The sequence below is a fragment of the Mobula birostris genome, chromosome 4 (genome assembly GCF_030028105.1).
Source record: "Mobula birostris isolate sMobBir1 chromosome 4, sMobBir1.hap1, whole genome shotgun sequence".
Taxonomy (NCBI): Eukaryota; Metazoa; Chordata; class Chondrichthyes; order Myliobatiformes; family Myliobatidae; genus Mobula; species Mobula birostris.
Window position 1 is genome coordinate 4,569,888 of NC_092373.1, and position 8,196 is coordinate 4,578,083.

Genomic DNA, 8,196 nt, shown 5'->3' on the forward strand with positions numbered 1-8,196 from the left:
CGCTATGAAACGGGGACACTTCCTTTTCCCTTATTAGGGAGGGAGAGAGCCTGTGGTATGTCGAATACTGACTGAAAGTGTCGTCTTTGGGGTACTGTAAGTTTGTGTCTTTACGAATGCTGGCTGCACGTTTGAGTGCTCGGTGTGGGCGCCGATGTTTTTTCTCCTGGTGTGGGAGGGTGGTCGTTGCCTTGCTACTTCTAGTGCGTAGGTGGCGGTGTTGGTGGGTGTGGGGCGAGTGGCTGGGGGATTCTAACATTTAACTGTCATTCATTCTTTGGGGCAGTTCTCTGCTTTCTTAAATGTTTGAGAAGATGAAGACTTTCAGAATGTAGATTGCACAGATTTCTGTGACATTAAGTGTACCTATTGAACCCAACTGAAAACTATTGCACGAAGGGATAAGGGGAGAAGGAAAGAGATGGGAGCTGAGAAGGAAAAGAGATCAACCACGATGAAAATGTGTTGCAGAGTCGATGGGGCACATGCCGCATATTGATCAAATATATGCTAGCATTCTTACCCTCATGGCGGGAGGCACCGGTGACAATATAGAGATTACGACCTTTAGCCCCTTGTATTTATCGATAAAGGAAGGTTTTAATGTCCTCCAACTGGGAAAATGCACTATTCTCTGCAAAAAAAACTCGACGAGTGAGGTACGACAATGTCCCTCCTGATAGGTCCAAAGTGCTATTTACCTCACTTCAGGCCACTAGTACGTGAATCATTTCGATCCTTCTGCATTTCCATTTTAAAGGTAACAGAATTATTTTTCCTCGAACCAAAGTGCTTGTCGACAGATACCTCCACCACTTGTTCAATTTTATTCTTTTGGAAAATGTTAAATGTTATACATTAATAAAGGAAGCTTTCTTGCACACATTTCACAAATTCTGCGATATCCAAACTCTTGTTTTTCAGAAACATTATTATGAAATTTACTGAAGTTAACGATTTAAATTCAGGTTCAAGTTCATGGTTAACTGTCATTCAGCCATACACTCGAATACGGCCAAAAGAAATATCGTTCCGCCGGGGCCAGGGTGCAAAACACAGTGCCAATAGTTACATCCAGCTCAAAGCACATATAGCACATCAAATAACGTAAGCGCTAAATTCAATTTAAAGCCGTTTTACATTTTGCATCACTGGTATCTGCGAAACTGTTGAGAAGTTTTGCTTTGTTTTCCACTTCCGGAAGGATCTCACTTCAAATCGCAGAGGGGGTTGAATTCCATGTACAACATGACATTAAATGAATTACAAAACATACAGGGAAATTGCACGGTGGTTGCAAGAAAGCATAAAATGTTTAATCTAAATGATTGTAATTCGCATTTCTGCAAGCACATTATTCAATACCGTCATGTTCTTCTCCGAAATTTTCGTCAAGTGGCAAAGGGGATTCTGAAAAGTGAAAGACAATTCCTGAGTGCATTGCAGAAAATGCTGCCGCAATACATTAAATGAAGTGAAGTTAACTGCCACTAATCCACATTAAGTACCCATTCGGCTCATTCTCAACAAAGTATTTCTCACTGTCTCCTGAGATCTGAACAGTACACATGTTGCAAATAGGAAACAACGACAGAGACAACCTCCAATCGTGAGTTGGCAAGGTAGCAAGGCCGACACAGGAACAAAGTTAAGGTTATCATAAGACCATAAGACAGAAGAGCAGAATTAAACCATTCGGCCAATCAAGTCTGCTCCGCCTGTCTAATGCCGATAGAACACCACCATTATACACCATTATATCTTTGTTCTTATATTCATGTCCTCTCACGAATGTTCACATTACAATTGTCTTCCGCACCACCGACTCAACCTTACAGGCTAACCTTTACGGAATCCCACACAAGGCCTGTTCAATCCCTCTGCAACTCTGAATTGTCGAATTTTATTTCTGTTAGATAACAGTTACACATGTACTCCTTCGAGTAAGTTATTTAATCGCTCAGTAGACACTAGGCACTAGAATACGACAGTACAGTACAGGCCCTTCGGCCCTCGATGTTGTGCCGACCTATATATTCCTTTAAAAAAGTACTAAACCCACACTACCCCATAACCCTCTATTTTTCTTTCATCCATATGCTTGTCCAAGAGGCTCTTAAATACCCCTAATGTTTTAAACTCAACACCAGCCCTGACAAGTCATTCCAGGCACCGACAACTCTTTGTGTAAAAAAAACGTAAAACTTTAAATTTAAAAAATTCTTCATCCAATTTTCAGCATCAGGACGTTACTCTCGAGCCCATTTCGAATTACGTTTTACAACGTAAAGCTCAGCCTTGGCCTTGTATCTCCCTCGTCCTGCTGTGAAATCATGAACAAACTTCTGCTCTCAAACCGCTGCAGTGGAGGTTCCCAAGCCCGGCTGCGAAAGAAGGAGGGTTGGGCATTGGTTTAGCAAACCCATCCTGAAAATTCCCAGAGCTAGAGAAACGTCAACAGAAACTACAGAGTCCTTACACCTGCGAGGGAAAGGATCTATATCGAAAGGGATACACCTGAGGATTAACTGAAAGACTGGCCCAGGACTGAGATCTTGCAAACTTTGTCAGCAGCCTATGTCCCAGCAGAGCTGATGGGCTTAATTAACTAAGCTGTTTCCAAGAATGTTCCCTAGTCATTTCAAAACAGGATTGCACAACAACTGGAAGGAAGCTACAGTGGTGACAGTACGCTTCATCAGTAGCTTTAATATTTGGTGATATGATTGTTGTCTCACAGATTTTCTGTCGGAAGAACCTTGTGAGAGAAATCAATTGTTTTGTCAGCAATCGCTGCATAATGTTCCTGAAAGATATCACCGTTGTGGGTGGAGTTATTCAAAAAAGGGAACTCCTATTATATCGATGGTGTCCACAGTCTACACCATTGCTAGAGTAGCTCATATCCAGGAAAATAGAGTATATCCATTTTACTCATGATTTATAAATTGTGGATTACCCTCGGGGTCTCTTGATCGCAGATTTGTCAGTCTCCTTACTACTCTTGTAGTCACACTGCATATGTGTAAATCAGTATGTAGAGTCTCACTAAAGCAGAGACAATGCTGAACCTGATTTTGGAAATGAAGACAATCAGGTGAGTAACCATTCAGTCGGAGACAATACATGGGGAAATGCCCAACATAATGTTTAAGGTAGCCATGGAAAAGGTCGCCAAGGACTTTGCCTGAGATCATTAAACGAGACTTAGCTAACTACAAAATGATTAAGCAAGAACTGGAGAGAGTTAATTGAGAGCAGCTATTTTAGGGCAAGTCCATATTGCAGATGTGGAGGGTGCTTAAAGCCAAACTGCACTGACAGCAGTGAGAGGGAACGATAGGATGTCAAGGTAAAAGAACCTCGGATAGCAAGAGAGCTGGTATGTTAAGGCAATCACAGAAAGGAAACTAAAATAAAATCGATCCCTCAAGATAATAAAGATGATGGGTTCCATGGTTTTACATATTACTTCTCTGTCTTTCTGTATTTTATGGCTATCTAGTGAAGAGAATTCTTAGAGTTGTGTCTGCTTACGTTTTTTGATAATGAAATGAACCATGGATTCTTTGAAGATTGGAAATAACTAATGAAAAGGATGCGGAGATCCATCAAGACTCATGAAATGACATTGAGAAGCAGAATTGAAGAAAAACTTAAGACATTTTCGATATAAAGCAAGAACATAATGGGGGGCGACAATTGGAGTAGCAAATTTATAAAGAGATAGCAGATATGTTTAGTAAGCACAAGACTGTGATTGTGGGAGATTTTAATTTTCCATACATAGACTGGGAAGCCCATTCTGCAAAAGGCTGGATAGTTTGGAGTTTATAAAATGTGTGCAGGATCGTTTTTATTTGCAGCAATACATTGAGGTACCAAGGAGAGAAGGGGCAGTGTTGGATCTCCTGTTGGGGAATGAGATAGGTCGGGTGATGGAGGCATGTACTGGGGAGCACTTCTGTCCAGTGATCACAATGATGTTAGTTTCAAAATAATTGTGGAGATGGATAGGACTGGACCCAGGTTGATAATTTTGATTGGTGAAAGGCTAACTTTGAGGAGATGTGAAAGGATTTAGAGGGAGTGGATTGGGGCAATTTCGTTTATGGGATAGATGTAATAGAGAAATGGAGGTCATTTGAAGATGAACTTTTGAGGGTACAGAATCTTTATGTTTTTTGTTAGGTTGAAAGGGATGGTTAAAAGTTTGAGAGAGCCATGGTTTTCACGGGATATTGGAAACTTTGTTTGGAAAAAGAGAGAAATCTACAGTAAATATAGGCAGCATGGAGTAAATGAGATGATGGAGGAATATAAAGAATGGAAAATAATCTTAAGAAAGAGAGGAGAAAGCTAAAAGAAGATATGAGGTTGCTTTGGCAAGTAAGATGGACATAAATCCGAAGGGTTTCTGCAGTTATATTAATATCAAAAAGGACAGTGAGAGATAAAATTGGGCCCTTAAAGAATCAGTGCAGCTATGTGCGGAACCAAAAGAGATGGTGAAGATTTTGAACAATTTCTTTTCTTCGGTATTCACTAAGAAGAAGGATATTGAATTGTGTAAGGTAAGGGAAACAAGTAGAGTAATAATGGAAACTATGACGATTAAATAAGAAAAAGTACTGGCGCTATTAAGGAATATAAAATTGGATAAGTCTCCGGGTCCTGACAGGGTATTGGCTAGAACCTTGAGGGTACTTAGTATAGAACTAGAAGGGGCTCTGACAGAAATATTTCAAATGTCGTTATAAACAGGGATGGTGCGGGAGGATTTGTGTATTGGTCATGTGGTTCCATTGTTTAAAAAGCGTTCTAAGAGTAAACCTTGCAATTATCGGCTTGTGAGTTTGACGTCAGTGTGGGTAAATTAATGGAAAGTATTCTTACAGATGGTATATGCAATTATCTGGATAGACAGGGTCTGATTAGGAACAGTCAACATGGATTTGTACGTGGAATATCATGTTTGACAAATCTTATTGAATTTTTTGAAGAGATTACTCGGAAAGTTGACGAGGGTAAAGCGGTGGGTGTTGTCTGCATGCACTTTAGTAAGGCCTTTGACCAGGTTCCATACGGAAGGTTAGTTAGGAATGTTCAATCGTTGTGTATTAATATTGAAGTAGTAAAATGGATTTAACAGTGGCTGGATGGGAGAGGCCAGAGAGTAGTGTTAGATAACTGTTTGTCAGGTTGGAAGCCGGAGACTAGTAGTGTGCCTCAGAGATCTGTACCGGGCCCAATATTGTTTGTCATATACATTAATGATCTGAATGATAGAGCGGTAAATTGGATTAGTAACTATGCAGATGATACTAAGCCAGTTGGCGTTGTGGATAATGACGTAGATTTTCAAAGCTTGCAGACAGATTTAGGCCAGTCAGAAGACTGGGCGGAGAGATGGCAGATGGAGTTTAATGCTGATAAATGTGAGGTGCTACATTTTGGAAGGAAAATTAAAAGTAGGACATACATGGTAAACAGTAGGGCATTGAGTGATGCAGTAGAACAGAGGGATCTCAGAATAATGGTGCATAGTTCCCTGAAGATGGAATCTCATCTGGATAGGGTGGTGAAAAAAAGCTTTTGTTGTGCTGGCCTTTCGAAATGAGAACATTGCGTATAGGAGTTGGGATGTAATGTTAAAGTTGTACAAGGCTTTGGTGAGGCCAAATTTGGAGTATTGTGTACAGATCTGTTCACCAAATTAGAGGAAATATGTCAGCAAAATTGAGAGAGTACAGAGGAGATTTACTAGAATGTTACCTGGGTTTCAGCACCTAAGTTACAGAAAAATGTTGAACAAGTTAGGTCTTTATTCTTTGGAGCGTAGAAGACTGAGGGAGGGAGGGGGGTTGATAGAGGTATTTAAAATTATGACGGGGATAGATATAGTTGATGTGGATAGGCTCCTTCCATTGAGAGTGGGGGAGATTCAAACAAGAGGACATGAGTTGCGAGTTAAGATGCAAAAGCTTAGAAGTAACACGAGAGTGAACTTCTTTACTGTGAGAGTGGTAGCTGTGTGGAACGAGCTGCCAGTAAAAGTGGTAGAGGCAAGTTCGATTTTGTCACTTAAAAGAAAAATTGTATAGGGATATGGCCAGGAAAGGCATGGAGGGTTATGGGGTGAGTGCAGGTAGATGGGACTAGGTGAGATTAAGCGTTCGGCACGGACTTGAAGGGCAGAGATTGCCTGTTTCCGTGCTGTTATTGTTATATGATTATATATAGCAAAAGGATTACCAGGGAGATTTTATAACCTCTTCAAGGATACGGGAGGAAATATGTATTTGGAGGTGGAGGATGCGTAATTGACTGTGCGTTGGTATCTACAAAGGAGAAGGACGTGAAGGATAAGATAGCATTTACATAAAAAGGGAGACGTATGGTTGGATGTATTGAAGAAGGTGAAGGTAGATAAGTTCCACCAAGCACGGTGGGAGATATACCACATATTAAGAGAGTTACGATGTCCAATGTTTTCATGTCCTTTCTGGAGCAAATGATGTTGCAGCAAACTGAAATTAGTTAATGTTCTGTTACTCAATAGAGGACATATGAATAACCTTAGAAACCATAGACCTGTTATTTTCACGTTAGTTGCAGGGAGGCTATTGGAAAGCATTCATAGCGATAGGATTTATCAACACAGACTAACTAGGAAGCGTGATCATGACTTACTACTAGAGAGGCTGTGTCTTATTTGACTGAGATTTTCGAGTATGCAAAGGTAATAGATGAAGACAGACGTGAGGAAGATGTCTGTATTGGATTTATTGTGAGGTGTTTGAATGTGTCGCACAACTTGTGCTCAACCGGAAGAACAAAATGTTCAGGATCAATAGTGACTTGTCTGTTTGGAGTCGTAGAGGTTTGCCCACAGACATAGAGAAAAAAAAAGTATCGTGCTCTTTGGGACATTTAAGCTGGAGGTCTAATCACTACTTTAATTACTTTAGCATAACATTGTGAACCAGAAGTTCAACTGTTGCAATGTCCCATGTTCTATGGCCCGTTCAGTTGACTACGGCTAATGTTAATGGGATATGCAGAGATTATGCCGCCGTTGAACGTGCACATTTTGTTTTTACCGTCTTTCTTCCAAGACTAGGTTAATATCACAAGACATTTCTCGAACCTCTTTATTATGCATTCTCCAAAGAAGGCAGGGATAGTTTCTTCTGTCATATCTTTAAATCTATCAGCGACTATAATGATTTATTTTTGTGTTTGAGGAAAGTAATTGCATTTCAAAGTTTACGGTAAAGCATCAGAGATAAAAGCCTCAATAACAGTAATAGTTAATACGTACATCTTGACGGAAAACGTGACCGAATTGTATGCATGCTAACGAGATTTGCGTGCAGAAACGTCAGAATGTCGATTGAGATATTCCTGATGAAACTGTTTCGATATGACATATTTTCTCAGCCTTTTTGTTGTCCCTGTTGTTGATTGCTTTTGTAGGTATTGCCAAATGATTAGATTTTCCGATATTTTCCCTACTTCTCTTGGGAGTAGACTCGAAGTGCAGAAAGGCTAAAATCTGCTCCAATGCGTTATGGTATTCTCATTCAAATTTCCTCAATCTGCATTTGATTGATTCCATTTTAATTATTTTCGTTGCTGTGTGTTGTACTGTCGCTGCGTCTGGTTCTAAGACCATGACTTATTTCGCTCTCTTCTGATGAGACTAGAGTTGGGTAAAATTTTATCGAACTTACCTTCCATCTCTTCATTTTGGTAGGCATGCAAATCACCGACCAGACAATATTCTAATTTATCTGCTGAGCTGATGGATGGCGAGTCACCTGATGAAAGACAAACCTGGACTTAATATAAAATAATTCACTCACATTGAAAGATAACTGATGCATACTGTTTAAATACAACTACCGACTCCAGGCCCTGTCTCCTGAATGGCGATCTCCTCATAAAACGGCTCAGCATACTTGTGTGCAGAAGGCCGTGACTTCTTATCGGCTGAAATATCAAAAGCGAAATTTATCCGGTGAAGAAAATGGGGAAAATGGTGGGGGGGGGGGGGGGAGAGAGAGAGAAAACAAACGCGTACTTGTGCATGCACGCATAGTTACTTATCAATCATGTATACATGACTTATAACATACTTATAAGGTAGTGGGCAGTGGCTTCATATGTCACTACTACAGAGCGTGACGACCC

At 40.3% G+C, this 8,196-nt stretch overlaps 1 long non-coding RNA gene across 1 annotated transcript; it reads right to left on the reverse strand.

Annotated features, from left to right (window-relative positions):
* Positions 1–877: 877 nt before the first annotated feature.
* Positions 878–7,969, reverse strand: LOC140196134 (uncharacterized). Its single transcript, XR_011885623.1, has 3 exons — positions 7,909–7,969; positions 7,737–7,823; positions 878–1,410 (listed from the first exon to the last, which is right to left on the reverse strand). It is a non-coding gene; the product is annotated as an uncharacterized lncRNA (long non-coding RNA).
* Between the last annotated feature and the right edge of the window lie 227 nt (positions 7,970–8,196).